The sequence below is a fragment of the Astyanax mexicanus genome, chromosome 6, assembly GCF_023375975.1.
Source record: "Astyanax mexicanus isolate ESR-SI-001 chromosome 6, AstMex3_surface, whole genome shotgun sequence".
Lineage (NCBI taxonomy): Eukaryota > Metazoa > Chordata > Actinopteri > Characiformes > Acestrorhamphidae > Astyanax > Astyanax mexicanus.
Genome location: NC_064413.1, coordinates 33491514 through 33507708, shown reverse-complemented (window position 1 = coordinate 33507708; position 16195 = coordinate 33491514). Strand labels below are relative to the sequence as shown.

The window sequence follows — 16195 nt, the reverse complement described above, 5'->3', positions numbered from 1 at the left end:
TTAATATTATAATTAATGTTATTACTTAATAACATTGTGAGCGTTGAAGAGATTAGATCAACCACTTAAAACCTTTAAATGAACATTGATTCAATGTAGCAATGTTAAATAAAGGTGGTTTTAAGGTTGTTGTTTTTTATCATCATCAATACAACGAAATCATTAACGTTTATTTAATGTTCTTTGCTTTTAGAGAAGACACTAGCTATTCAATAAATGCTTAACTGGTGTTAGGGGGGTGTCTCCTGGATGGCAGGTTATCTTTTAATAAGCAGCTGATTATTTATAGCACTTACCGAGTGTGTGTGGCAGAGAGCACTGGTGGTGATGAAGATGATGATAAACTTAGGGCTTCTGTAGTAGCTGCTGCTGTTTCAGATGGATGGATCCAGGTTCATCTGAACTGATCAGAGTAAAGACATCAGGAGGGAAAACTCCAGTCTGGAAACTTGGGGAAATCCTCAAAACAAACATAAGCGCAAAAACGAGCATCACATTTTTACTTCATTAACTTCAGAAGGTCGGCGGCCGCGCGACTGTGCTACCAACCTCGAATCCCTCTGAAATATAAATGTCCTGTTATGCAAAAAGGTGGCAGATGTTAAAGCTGTCCATCCCTCTGAGGTGTGACTGGGGCTGGGCGCAGCAGCGCTACTACCACTGAGAGGCTCGGGTTTCCAGTCCGGGTTCCTCCTTCAAACCAGCGGCTGACAGACCTCTCCCTCCTCCTCCTCCCTCCCTCCCTCCCCGCAAAGCCTTAAAGAAACAGCAGCAGCTCTCACGCAGAAAACCACACGAGAACATTGAGTTATCCTCTGTAGGCTTAAAAAATTAAATAAAAATGGGCTCAGATGCACGTTTTCCTTTGTAATATCGTATAAAATTGTATAGCATTATCCTAAGCCTACTGTTTACTGGAGATTTTACACAGCTATTTGATTGTTCTTCTCCTTCTCTAGAGACTGTGCACAGAAGCACTCTGGATACAAACAGATCCAGATTCTTTAAAGATCTATAGCTGACCAATTAATGTACAAGCATATATGTCTATTCATAAGTATACACTATATTGCCAAAAGTCTTGGTTGATTGGTGATGCAAGATTTGGATGCAGCTGCTCAGCCATGAAAACCCATTCCATACTAATTACATACTAATCTTGAGCTAAACTGAAGTCCACATAAAGTTTGCCTGTCTGTGGGGGGCTTTCACACCCACCTTGTTTTGTCCGGACTTTTTTAGACTTTAGACTTTTTTTTAGTTTGGGTCTGAATCAAAATAGCAGATGTGTAAAAGTGGACCACAATCTAGACCAAAAGACTAGTGTTTGATCCGATCCAACTAGGTGTTCTCAGCTCAGATTTACTTAACCATGGTCCAGTACATCTGCAGTGTATAAATACTTTTCTAGATGGTTCAGACTTTCGGATCAATTACAGGAAGTTGAGACAGTCTTTAAACAAACCGAAAGAAAAAATTACTGGTGTTGTGCCGCAAGATCTTTGGCGTGCCGGCACATCACACAGCAGTATGGACACAAACACCTAGATTGGAAATGTATTTATAAACTGTATCTATTAACTTAATTTTGGTCAATTCAGTTGCGATATCGATATGGACAGGACAAAACCCACCACTCTTGATGTACGTAAGTTCGCACTGATAAAGCTACATAATATGATAAGCATATTATATCACAATAATCAAAGATATTTTGATTAAATACACAGTATTTGTCATATATTGACTTGCAAACAAAATGCATCAACAGTTGCAGATTCTATTATTCTGCTATTTAAGTGCTCTTTCATTTCATTTAGTTTTTTTTTTTTTATTTCAGATTGACATCACTGTCTGTACACTGAAGCATTGAAGATGACCTAAAGGAGGTAAACTAGGATTTATATTTTGCAGTGCTTTAATTTATTCTAGTTCTTCCACTTCACACTGTGACACAGGTAGAGAGCTAGAATTGCTTGTAAAAAAAAAAGGCCTAGAGGCATGCAAAAAAAAATAAAACTAAATTAATCAAAATCAAAAAGTATTTTCCTCTTCATTGTCTTAATATTTCAATGTTATCTTGAAACTTTAAACACAAACACATAATAACAGACAGAAAGAATTTTAGAGAACATAAAATACATTTTTCCAGATGAAATGAAGGGGAAAATTTGATAATAAATATCAGCATCAGAACATCCAAGGAACCACAAATCTCTCCAGTCTGAAGTCAGTATTCATGACTCCACATAAAGAAAGCAGCAAGCCAGAAAACACTTCTAACTTCTAACAAAAGGAATCTAGTGTTAATTTCACATTAGCAAAGATGAAGAACAACCCCCAGGTTCCATGTTAATTAATTAGCTCTATAATTTCTGCCAACATTCAATTAAGTGGTAATGGATGGTAGGGTGTCAAAATGCACATTTATGCCATATTGAACAGCTTTATAAACAGTGCCTAGAAGACTCAGAATCAGAATCCACTCCCATGCACTGATGTGCAGATCACAGCTGGTAAGCTTCATCTCAGTCCCACTTCCACAGAACTTTAAGATTTCATAGCATTTAAAGAGCAGCAGTATGAAAGACAAATGTACCTGCAGAATAATGCCAATTTAAGCCAGTTATGTTACATGAGCTATAGACAGTATTGGCCCTTAGGGCCAGTCCACATTTCGACAGTCCTTATTTTTGGGTTAAAGCAATGTGGTAGTGTGAGGACTAGTGCTCAGGAGGTGATACGTAAAAACAGTCTGGAACCAGGTAAGTATCCCTTTTGAAGTGTTTATTGTGACCGAAGCACCATACCCCAAAACAAAACAAACAAAAAAAAGAAATATACAATATATGCACACTCTACACTGGAGGAGTTTTAAGGTGGATTGGCAGCTATCACCAAAATGCTCAATAAACAGCAACTCCCGTCTGCATACCAGCTACGCTCAACCAGTGTGTGTCCCCCCAATTATGTACCCGCCTGCCCTTAAATACTCTTAGCCCACCCCCGGCTAAACCAACATATAATTAATTAGTGGGCAGGTGGGTAAGATAACTGTACACAATTGTTTATGTACAATATTTACATATTATTTACAGACATGTATGCAGATTTGTAGCATCTCCCTTTGAGACTCATAAAAAGCCTGCTGTGGAACATTTATAGACATTCAGAGATATGATAATATTTGCTGCACATTCTGAAGATTCCCTCACAATTTCATATTAAAGTAAAAGTCACATGGCTAAGTAAGTAAGTAAGTTAAGATGTGTGATTTCTGTGATGTCAGCCGAACAGGCCATGAAGAAAACTACTGATAGCTAATCTCAACACATTTATTCACATCATATATTCTACTGTATATATATAACTGTTGATAATGAAAATACAGCTGCTGTTTTCAGCAAATCACAAATACAAATCAAAATATAAATATATTATACATATATTATATATATATATATAATAGTGGTTATTCTTTGGTTTGATCTTCCTTTTTTTAAGTAGCTTTTAAGGGTCACCAGTGGAATTGGCTAGGTTGAGTAAAGGAAGTGAGATTAGGTGCAAGAGCAAAACATTTCTGAAAGGGAGAAGTGTCACTTGTCAGAATACTTTTTAGGAATACTAAGACACAACTTTAAAGTGTCTGCAAATATAAATATTGGATTCCACATTATTAAAGCATTTCTTAATGGTCCATTTATCAATAATTATTTACATAGTGTAGAGAGCAGCCACCAGATATAAATAATGGTCAAAACTAAGTAAACTAATAGACTAAAAAATGAAGATGCATACATTTTTTGGACAGCATAAGTACTAGAAAGCCAGGTTATGACAAGAAAGGCCACATGACATATTTGAAAGATGGTCTTTATGACAACTTTATAGCTCTCTTTTATGCATAGAAATCTTTACAGACTGTTGATGTACTATTTTTACTTGAGGGTGTTATATTTTTATGATGCAATAAAGAAAGCTATTCTGAAATAAATTATGACAGCATGGCTTGCCTACCACGTGAATTTGACAAACAGTAGGAAGCCGCTGGTGACATTAGTGTTAAAAGGAAGAAAGAAGGCCACTGGAAACAAGATGGTGCCCGAGCAGTCTGTCCAAATAGCAAGGATGTTTTTCTAACATTAGTTAAAATGTCAGTCATCACTTTCAATAGACTTTAGACCTTTACTCTAGCTTTTTTAAGGAACTGGCAACATTTAGCTGACTGACTTGGATTTCTCACTCAATAAATGTAGGAGTCCAGTTTGCCAGTCTGCTTTAGAGCTAAGCCCTGTGTGCTTAGTGAAATGTGTGCACTTCTTGTAGTAATTATTCTATTTAATTGTAGTTGAATTTGCATAGAGCTTTTTACAACATCTTTTAGTAGTATTACAAAAGCGTATTTACAGAAATCTGAGTCCAAACCTCTTCAAACTGACAGTTTTCCTTCCTTACAGATAAATAATAATAAGGTGGTAAGTCTCTCTGCAGAGCAGAATTAAAATAATACAACATAAATAATGGAGAACTAAGTAGATTAATACAAAAATAAGTTATAATGGTTAAACAGAGAAAATTCGAATGAGTGTTAGTGCAGGACAGATGCTCAGGATGTAGCACAGTGGGAGGAGATGGAACTGTGGTAAAGTCCATGCAGGCTAAGCACACATGAGTCCAGACAGCCAGCATTTCAGAGTGAGTGATGATCAATCATATATTGTCTTTTTGTAAGGGTTTAATTTTATTACACTCAAAAGATTAACAGTGTAGTTTAAAATGGGAGTAAAGGCATAAAACTGGGGATTTGTCATGTGGTATGTTCTTAAGTACTTTCAGGGGTTTCAGGGTTTTTTTTTATATTTAGTGATTTCCTTTTTTTCTGTGTTCTTACCCTCAATAAGTTTGATGATAAATCCCATCAATTCCCAACTTAAGAGTTTTGAGTAAATTTACTCTTCTGTTACTTATTGGACATATTTATGTACATGGCATCTCAGATCTAGGGTGGTACACCTGTCTAACTATCTGCTTTGTCAAGAGAGAGAAGATCATACATTCAAACGACAAGTTCAACAAATCAGGCCGCTGCTGTCTGTGAAGTCTGACCTGACAGGTAACAGCACACAGAAAACAAATCCACTGGAACAATGTAAAGAGATTGAGGAAGATTCAGCATCCAGCATTTTTAAACACAGCACTGTACAGTAAAAATACATTTGCACAGTGAACAGAAGTTTGATATTATGTGTCTCAGAAAATTTCATATTTCACATTTTAGTCTCAACTCAAGGTAATTTATTGCTTTGTGTAATGTTCTCCCAAATAGACTAATTTTAGCTGGTAACAGCATCCGCCACTGAGGGCATTCTGCTAGCTGTAGCGGTTATTTCACAACAATTCAGTGGATAAAGCATTGTCATGGAGAGCAGAGGTTTAAAGCCAGAGTTGTTTTCCCAGCCATTTCTTGATTTGTAGTATTTTCCCACTGCCAGGATTTTTTGCACGATTGTGGTTTTATAGCGTCTTTGACCATCTGTTAACTGTTACATCAGTTTGGAGTGAAAGCCAATACAGCACTGCACACAAAGTCCTATTGTTTTCTTTTTTGTCCCTTATTCTTTTTGTATTTGATCCATTTACATTATTAATAATCAAATTAAACGAATGCATTATTACTGTAACTGTTTTAAAGCCAAAGCCTTTATTTCTTACTTGGGTTTACAGTCAATATTTTTACTTGCATTTTGCTTTACATTTTTATGTATGAATGAATAATGTACATATCTAAAAGGGTCTAAATGGGACACTGTATTTACATTATATCATATGCATACTGTATATGACTCCTGCATTGTAAAGAAGCATTAAGAGAACCTTTTGGAACAGTCTTTTCCATTTCTGCTCCGACTGGTTTTATTCTCCTCCCTCATGGGGTATATTTTGTCTTTCGTTGGACCGGACTCCTTTTTGAGGGCTGTTTCAGAGCAGGAAAACCAGAGGATTCCAAAACTGTAAAGCGATCATACTGGTACTGTTGTGCAATGTCATCAGAAGTGTATTAGAGGTTAAGTATGTTTCTCATAATAAATGATAGATGTTTTTCCCACATTGACATAACAAGGAGCTCCTTTGCTATTATGTAACATGTATTATAGTTTAAGTCTTATTCCAAAACAAACTCTTTTTTGATGCTGAACTACACTTGATATACCCTAAAGAAACAGTATTTAAAGAGGCAGAGGCAAGATAATTACCGTATTTGTGTTGAACACACACATGCACACTAGTGCTGTGTATTGGAAAGAACCGGACGATTTAATAGGTATCATGGTACAAGGGTGCCGATTCAGTATATCGCTATATATTGTGATATTGTAAGCAAGGTGATATATTGTGATTGTTTTAATCAAATTTTAGAAACACTTTTAGAGTATAAAACAACATATTTAAAAAAAAACTGAACAAAAGAAAAAAAATACTTTTTATGCAATCAAAAGGATGTAATGTAATGACAAAGTACAACACTACTATCTAGTGGTCTGGTCAGGGCTTAAACACATCACAAAATGAACCACTGTCTAACACCAATTTTAAGTAAACAAAACATTTTAAGCAGATACTGTGTTTTTAAATACAGTATACAGTGTGATACAGTATTATGAATTAAAAAAAAATATTGCGATACTCTAACATACTAATATTTTTTTACACCCCTAATACACACTATTGGTGTATGTCACGATGACCACACAACCTTGGGGGGGTGGGCAGTTAATAAAGGGTCTTGCTCAAGAGCCCAACAGCGGCACCTTGCCCAGTCTGGGCATCAAACCCAACTGCTAAGCCTCCACTGCCCCACAATAAAGGAAGTACAGAAGTAGCAATAAGTAGAGATAATGCTCAGAAAAAACAGACATGTCTGTCATCTAAATAGACAACAGCATTAGAAGCACATGCTAAATACACGCATCTCCTTCTTGCAGTATTGTCTGCATGAAGTTGTGGGCAAATGCAACACACTTCAACACACACACTCTCTTCTCCTGCCCAGTAACCACTGCTTATTGCGGCCAGTCTGCCATCATAAGCCCAGCATCTATGGCACCTGTTCGCTCAGCACAGAACACTGATATTCCATTACCGACCTTCATGCGTGGCCCTGAACTGTGGCCACGGGGTTCTGCAAGGCTGAGTTCTTCAAAGGGCTGCCTGTGGAAATTAAAAGCTTCAAAACGGATTTGCATTTAGGGAGCACAAAAGGGCATAGACTCAGATTCAGAATGACTACAGCAACATCAGTGGTGCACAACAGACAGTGCATAACACTTGTTGACAAAAAAAGGAATGCAGACGGATTGCTTGAAAACTCTTAGTGTCCCCGGCAGAATTGTAAATGATTACAGCTGTAGTTTGATTAGACACTGAGTCTTGCCACAAGAGAGTGTAAAATTGCTTCCCATGCTACCCTATAAAAAGACTACTTTTGGGTAGTGTACCTTCTGGTGAAAGATCTTTGACAGCTAGTCATGCATTTACAATCACGTGAAGACATTTTGCTCAATAAACAGAGGGGCTGTATCACTGTACTGAGACAAGCAGGATGGTTGTGTTAATAGTTGTCCAGGCCATCTGCCACCTAGCCACCGATGCCTTTATTTGCAGTGGTTTAGTGCACAAGGAACCTGGATAGGTACAGCCTGCAACCATATTATCTTTAGTGACAAATCCAGGTTTAGGACCTGATGACAGTCATGTTTGAATATGGAGGCCTTGTGGTAAGTTCTTTAATCCCGCCTTTGCTGTGGAGTGACGCATGCACCCAAATGTTGGTGAGATGAACTGGGAAGCCATTGCATAGGACAGTCTAACAGCTCAGCGATATGTGCAGAATATCCTGCAGCCACATGTTTTGCCCCCCATGGCTGGACTTTTAGCAGACATTGTTCAGTAGGATAATGCTGACCCACACACAGAAGTGGTTTCACAGGAATGTTGAGATTGCAACATGGCCATGGCCTGCACAGTGGCACCAACTGAGCATTTGAGCAGTGTGATGGAAGGTGTTTATTGAAATGATTCATAATCAATGACGTGTGATGATTCATAAACAATGACGACTATTAATGATATTACTTTTTGTTCTATGCGATGATAATGTGTACTGTGAACATTCTACCCTCAGTGAGCTTTTTTGAAATGCTGAGTAAGAGTTTTCTCTATCTGGCTATGTGTATGTGTTAAGGAATGCACGTCACAGTTGTTCTACAAATTCTGGCGCCAGGGTCATCTTCCTTTCTGCTTGCAATGTTTTGAGAACCAGCCTGATATGCTCACTAAGGGATTATGTCATATCACATGTCAGAAGAAGTTGACGTGTCACAATGGTGGCACTGTGCCCATAATTGGGAAGTAAGGGATGGGAGGATCTAAAAGGTATAAAGAGAGCTTGGCACCTCTTGCAAGGCAGGAGTTCACTCTGTATTCATTACGTGTGGCTTCTCAATAAATCTTGTTACTCATTCTGATCAAGACTCAGAGACTCTGAATATTTCTTTCTTCCTGTCATTATTTTTCCACCACAATTTGGCGTCACGGAACAGGATGAGCATGGTCTTGCGGCGGAGGGGGAGAGACTAGCACCTGCCGAGGACGCTCTCCAGCAAAACAGCTGGGCCCCAGAAGCAAGGGAAAATTCCACAGAATAAAGGACAAGTACCGCGGGGGTAAGTGCGGCCTCTCCCCCCCATTCGCAAATCCAGGCCTCATCGACAAACATTGGTGGTGAGTGACAGGTTAACTAATTTACTCATTAAGGAAATTTTAAATGTAAACAATTGTTCTTAAATTAATTTACTCCCCTCCATCCTTCCTTCAGCACTCCGCCCTGGACAGTGTATAGTTACATGACGGTGTACAAGACTAGCCTGGTCATAGCGAGGCCTTTATTGATGTATGTAAATATATCTTTGAAGTTAAAGAGAAGACTAGCCTGGTCATAGCGAGGCCTCTATTGATAGACGTGTCATTAGAGTAATAGGTCCCGGGACCGTGGGGAGGAGTGCATAAATAATACTATAATAGTACAGGGTACTGATTGTGTATTAAGCAGGGATAGAAGAAGGAAGGTGAGACGTGATTATTGGGGCTAAATTACTCTGAGTCATTAAAATCGAATGAGAGAACAAAATGGGATCCCAAGTAACTAAAGAATTGAAACTTAATCCAAAAATTCATGACGCAGCTCTTTTCAATCAAATGAGCCAAGACTATATGTGTATGTCTGTGTGTGTGTGTGTTTATGTAGTGTTGTTCAAAGGTTTGGAATCATTAGCATATAAACCCAATATACATATATTAAAGTAGGGCAGAATATTGAGCCATGCTGGAACTGTTCAATGTAACATGTTTCATTATCTTTATGGAAAATGCTGTAGAATTCTGAGGATGACAGTTTAGTGAATATGTGAGACAGCTTCATGTTTGAGTAGTAGTGATGAGTTATGTACAAATGTCCACATTGTGAAAGTCATCCCTGATTGAAACAGAAAAGAGATGAGGATTCCAGGCTTTTGATACAATGTGTGTGTGTGTGTTTCTGCGTGTGTTGAATAAAGCAGTGAGAGAGATAGACAAAACATCTCTTCTCTGCTATCTTCTATCACATTTGGTGTGTGTGTGTGTGTGTGTCTGTGCGTGTGTGTAAGTGTGTATGTTTCTAACATTTGTCTAACTCTGATATTCTGTAAGCGAATCTAATGATGAATATAATGTGTGTGTGGCTGTGTCAGAATCGCTCCCTATTCCAGAAATAGTGCACTATATAGTGTAAAACCATTTTTGCAGTACTGTTTAAAACCGCAGCAGTACATTCTGTTCCCTATATAGTTCACTATGAAAAACCTAATGCATCACAAAATTTAGAAATTCCAAAATATACTATAATGCAATGCAGTGCTGTTGTATTAGACGTCCTCAGAGCAGGACAAACATGGTTTATTGTTTGGTTGTTCCATAATTCGTTTAGTAAATAGAAAATGCTACATAGTGAAAGAGTTAATGAGTGAGCCATTCTGAACACAGCTTCTGTCTTCATGTGGTTTAGGCCTTTTCTATTATTATTCTTTTTTATTGAGACTGATTTCAGCTCAGTCTCAGCTGAATGAGATTTAAAGAATACACATATCTAATTTCTCTAGTGGTTCTCATGTATCTCAGTCTATGCTGATCTTTTGATTCTCTTAATGAGGATGGTAGATTTTAGAAACCAGTAAGGAAAGATCTTACTTTCTTTGGAAAGCTTTAATTTGACAAACTTAATATTGTATCTATTACGAGCTGCAGTGAATTGGGTCTCTCTTTCTGACTTTTAAACAAGGAGACATCAGATGTTTAAAAAAAAAAAAAAAAAAAAAAAAAAATGGAGCTTTTTGTTTTGCTTTCCATATGTTTTCTATTTCTCGCAATGAAGAACTTGCTTGCATATTCTTGGCTATATTTTGAGTCCCCATCAGAGCACAACAATATAATGTTAATGTTTATACAGTTTAGAAATATCAAGCATCGTTTGGCTGGAAATAATTTTTGTTTTAGTTATTTCATGAGGCTAAACAATTTTTAACCATGTTAGAATTCCTTTCAGGATTTCTTTTTTATTATTATTTTTTTCTTTTAAAGTTTTTTTTTGGAGGGATTTTTTCTCTTTTGACTGATTGTTGCTCAGTGCTGTTTTCTGGGTGTTTGAGAAGGCGGGGGTGGTGCTCATCACAGGAGTTTTGACCCTCAGAGACAGGGTCCTCTGCAACAGTACTGTGAACATCATCTGAACCAGAGCACTTCATTAGGAGAGTCTCAGATGAGAGACTGTGTTTGGTCCAGCTGTCGGTCGATGGCTGGACTGCGTCTTTACCGGACCTGCTGTGATTGAAATGTTACAGCACTGGTCCAGGAAACTGGTTTCAGATCTGGAAGAACTGAGCGATCAGAGACCGCTTCAGACAGCACCTGCTCAACCATCAACACCACCCACCCCCAGCAGCCAATCAGCCCAGTGGATTCACCCCTCAGCCTGAGCCAGCAACAGAGACGTGAGACCAGATTTTTTATTTTTATGCCTGTTTACTTTTTTCCATTAAAAGGAGTGATTTTATTTAATTTTTGATGTTTATGCCTCATGTAGAAAATGTTTGGTTAAACTTTAAATCTGGTGGTGACTCAAATTATGACTGTTTTACCTTTCTTTTTAAGAAAAAAAAAAAAAAGGGAGGTTTTAGCTTTTTTGGTTTCTCTTTTAAATAGTGTTTCTCATCAAAAACTTTGATGAATTAAAAATAATATCTAGTTCAGGGAAAAATCTTTAATTTCATTGTAAACAGTAGCCAAACATGGTTGCTGGGCAGATTAATACATTAAAGGCCTATCACACATTGGCCCTCAATTTTCACTGGAAAGTTTTTTTTTTTTTTTAGGTTTACATTATGTAATTTATGTTGCCTAATGACTATGATTTGTATAAAACATTTTTAATAACAATCATCTCCATTAAGGCTTATGTAAGGGAAGTTGTTTACTGGCTTTTGACAAAATTAATACATATAAACTCAGATGTAGTTGTAACTAGCTAAAGTAACCAAGCATGCTGGCTTAAATAAAAATCAACCATTTAAAATCTTATTAATACATCAATGTAGACTATCAACTACAAAAAGAGCTTTGCTTGCTCCAAAGGTTTTTTAAAAATATATATATAGGGTAAGATAGAAATCTTTCTCTTATATGTGCATTAATATTAATGCTAAATTAATTCAATATATATAATAATAACTAGCTTGCTAAACCACCAGCTAACAGTCTTGCAACTATGCCAAACAAGTGAAACTTAAATATGTTTTTATTTTTTGCAATTAATTTACAGGTAGCACAGTTCGCAAAAATATATATTGGAACTGAACAAGGAAAATAAAATTAGGCCAATAACTTCAAACAGGACCACTGCAGCTCATAGCTTCAAAATCACTGTCATAGGAACTAGTTAGTCTAAACTTAGGTGGACCATGCCTACAACAGCTTGTGGACACAACTCCACACACATTTAAATTCTAACATCAGCCAAATGTTTTTAGACTCAAGTTAACAGATGGAAAATAAGTTTACGAAGGATATAGAGGAAATGCACTGACTGCATCATACTCATCAGTGTTTTGGAAGAACTGAACTCTCTACTTAATAACTAAAATAAAAAGGGGGTGTTTTATGCTCTTTGTGTGTTCGCCCTCAAATAACAGCACTAATCAGACTAAATATTCTGAACAATGCTTTAAGGATTTCTGAGTATGTGTAAAGTTGAGGATTGTTTGTCTACAGATTGGCATTAAGAATTTTGGCACATAACAAACTATTTTAAAATAAATAAAACTAAGATTAATCTGAAGTGCACAAATAAGTTTTAGATGTGCTTCAAAGGAAGAACTGGGTGATCCCTGATGGATATAAACTGATAGAGAGTTACAAATCTTTGGTGCATAAATACAGAATGCAACGCTAAATGTTCTCAACAAATGAGCTGGAATTGTCGATCTGTCAGGAGTCCTGATATATACTTAGCTGCTAAGCAGTTAAGAGATTTTTACACTTTTTACACTAAATGAATATTAAAATCCAATCTAAATAATCTTCTCTCTTTTTTATGTGTGTGAGTTAGAACTGTAGCTGCAGCATTTTGACCACAATGTAATTTGTAAATTGTAGAGAATAATAATTGTAATCCAGAGAATAATGCATTACAATACTCTAATCAAAACAAAGGTGTAGATCAGCTTCTCAGCATCTAGTGTAAGAAAATGTCTAATTAATGTATAAAAAATATATACATTATTGTGGTTGAAGATTAAATTAGACAATGTGAAAGGTTAAAAGAAAATATGAAGGCATTTGATAAATAAATGTTGAGACTATGTATTCTATAGTCTAGAGCGAAAACAGTGACAATGTTGAAAAACATTGACTTGATTTTAACACTTTTAAACTTCATGTTGTAATTCTGGAAAAAAAAAAAAAAGAGAAAGTTAATGTAGTAAAATTTGTTTATGAATCTTCTCAGATCCATGGTGGGCATGACGAGGCAGGGAGAGTCCGGCGTGGGGACTGGTGTGCAATAGGCCCCAGCATGTCCACAGCTGAGATGAAGAAACACTTGTTCTCATACTCTGTATGCGGACACTTGTCATTACTCCCGGGGCTTCTTAGGCGTTATGTAGACCATCATGGAATCTTGGATGATTCCATTTGGTCTAGAAGGGGGGAGTGAAGGGTATGGTTGGAGATAACCACACCTTCACACTCTTATTCTTAAATGTTTTATACATTTATATATACAGTTATTATTTTTACTGTTCACATTATAATTCACTTAATAACCTTATGATCTCTGCTCTCTTTTTAACTGTCACTATGACAAGGCTTTGGAGGTTGTTTTTTTTTTTTTTTACTTTTTTCAGGAATCAGGAAGGTCAGAGTGTTTTCATCAACAGTGAGAGCTGTGAGGAGAATGTGACCCTGAGTGGCAGAGAAGCTTCACTGCTGTTCTGCTGTTCTGGGACCAGTGCATATGAACTAGGAGACAACAAGTTATCTGAGTGAAGTGCTGGAAACCTCTCCTCAGATAGCCAGAAGATCTTTACATCCACTTTTTTCCTCTGTCTCATCTTCTCACAGACTTTAGGACACTTAAGGACTGTCTGCTGTGTTCATGAAGGACACAGTGCTGAACAACATCATGATAAGAACCTGTTGCTCAGACAGGCTGGAGCTAATCACGTCATTAAAACTGGACAACATGCTGTTAACTGGACTCTGCTGACGTAATCATATTGATAAGTTCTGTACAATCACATGTCATTTGCAAAATGTATAACTGCTTGGATGAAGTATGAGGAATTCTCTCTGGCCCTCGACTGGCTTTAGTTTCTTTCTTTCTTTCTCTCTCTCTCTCTCTCTCTCTCTCTCTCTCTCTCTCTCTCTCTCGCGCGCGAATGTGTTGACCTATCGAGATTTTATTTGTTGATGTACTTTTACTCTTTTCTAATATATATCTATTAATTTTTTTTCCGCCATATGCAGAAGAAAGGCCAGTTCCTGCAAGTTACAGTAGATACAATAGAGTTAGATACTGCATTTGGGCTAGACCGTTTGTTTAATGAAGGTAAAGAAAATTAGCTGTAAAAAGAAAATTTCATTATTGATTCAGAATCAAAGGGGGGAGTGTGATGGAAGGTGTTTATTGAAATGATTCATAATCAATGACGTGTGATGATTCATAAACAATGACGACTATTAATGATATTACTTTTTGTTCTATGCGATGATAATGTGTACTGTGAACATTCTACCCTCAGTGAGCTTTTTTGAAATGCTGAGTAAGAGTTTTCTCTATCTGGCTATGTGTATGTGTTAAGGAATGCACGTCACAGTTGTTCTACAAATTCTGGCGCCAGGGTCATCTTCCTTTCTGCTTGCAATGTTTTGAGAACCAGCCTGATATGCTCACTAAGGGATTATGTCATATCACATGTCAGAAGAAGTTGACGTGTCACAATGGTGGCACTGTGCCCATAATTGGGAAGTAAGGGATGGGAGGATCTAAAAGGTATAAAGAGAGCTTGGCACCTCTTGCAAGGCAGGAGTTCACTCTGTATTCATTACGTGTGGCTTCTCAATAAATCTTGTTACTCATTCTGATCAAGACTCAGAGACTCTGAATATTTCTTTCTTCCTGTCATTATTTTTCCACCACAGCAGCAACTGAGCAGTGTATTATAATGAATAAGATCTACAGTTAGAGCTAAATTAGATCTAAATGGATGACATTCCATCTTTTGAATAGCACTATATACATTTATAGCATTGAATATCACAAAAAAATTTTTTGGCTCATTTGTGTATATATTTCATATATTACACTACAGTACATTATAGTGCTGAATAGTTACTGGTAGTTTATTTATGATACATTGTTATCCTTTAAGTCCACTAGAAACTGAATGTCTTTTGCATAACATCCATGCAAAATGTATGGCTGGAAGATATTCAAACATTCCAACATATTTTGCATAACAGAGGCCTCAACAAACACATCACATTTGTATCTGGTTGAGTTTACAGCATACGCTGTAAACTTAGATTAGTTTATCTAATGCATTACTAACCATTACTTTTTAGTACAGATTAATTGTACTTTAGTTTAATTAAGAAAACTGTAGACTAATCAGTAATTTACTTTAGATGCACTTTTGACTGATTTTGTTTACTACAATAAATCAGGGCCAGATTGCATTTTGTTCTTACAGCCTTTAGCGCTGTATAAACCTCCGCTCGTTAAACACACACACCTACTGACGCACTGCAGAGCGCAAACCTTACTTTTAACCCAACATAAACAGAATAAAGAATAAAATAGAATAGTCGTTTCTTCAAATGAGCTGCTGGAGTATTTTCACAGCGTGGACACGCAGGTAAGTATCCTTTCGCTGTTAAGATCCCACCAAGCCAAAGTCAGAGCGCACATAGGTCTTAAAGGGAATGACAAGTGGCACACTGATTATTTCATGTTACGTCCAAAACACACCCATGATTGATTAAGAGAAGTAGTGCATGTCTTTTGTGCATTTCAAGCTTCGCAAGGCATATTTTTTGTGCCCTCACGAAACCAAGGACACATCGACGCGCCCTAAATCTAATTTTCTTCCTGCAAATAACAGCTAGTAAAAAAAAAACATGTTGGTAACTGAGTAAAATCCAGTCATTTATTAAAATCATGACAGCAGTTGTACAGTGTATAGTACAGTGTATACAGTGTGTTAAAAGCTATAAATGGATTGTTTTGTCTTTGAAAGACATCTAATTATTCTACATTTAGCACATCAAGATATGTGGATGCAATTATAGCTACAATTGTAGTCTATGATTGTTTTCAGTACACATAAATCTACTTCGGTTGTCTTTCAGGACAAAACTAATTTAGTGGAGGACTCAGCTGCTCAGGACACCAGAAAGATTCACGCAGCTGCTTTGAGTCTATTACCACCTTCTCGATGTGTCCATAGGGCATGAACTTTGTCCATCCACACCGACCTGTGTCAGCACTGAGTAGGATGGTGAGTGGAACCTGAGAAGGTGCCACAATCTGGAGGTTTTAATCAGT

The 16195-nt window shown here is 37.0% G+C and overlaps 1 protein-coding gene across 4 annotated transcripts in view; it reads right to left on the bottom strand.

Moving 5' to 3' along the window:
- The window catches only part of thrap3a (thyroid hormone receptor associated protein 3a), a 73604-nt gene that overhangs the window by 21150 nt on the left and 36259 nt on the right, over window positions 1-16195 (bottom strand). For 2 of the 4 annotated variants that reach the window (XM_015605879.3, XM_015605880.3), the window contains exon 1: window positions 297-678. The exons of the other annotated variants lie outside the window; for them this stretch is intronic. The gene's annotated coding sequence lies outside the window, so the exon portion shown is untranslated. Of the gene's footprint in view, window positions 1-296; window positions 679-16195 lie in introns of those variants that run through there. 4 annotated transcript variants of the gene reach the window in all.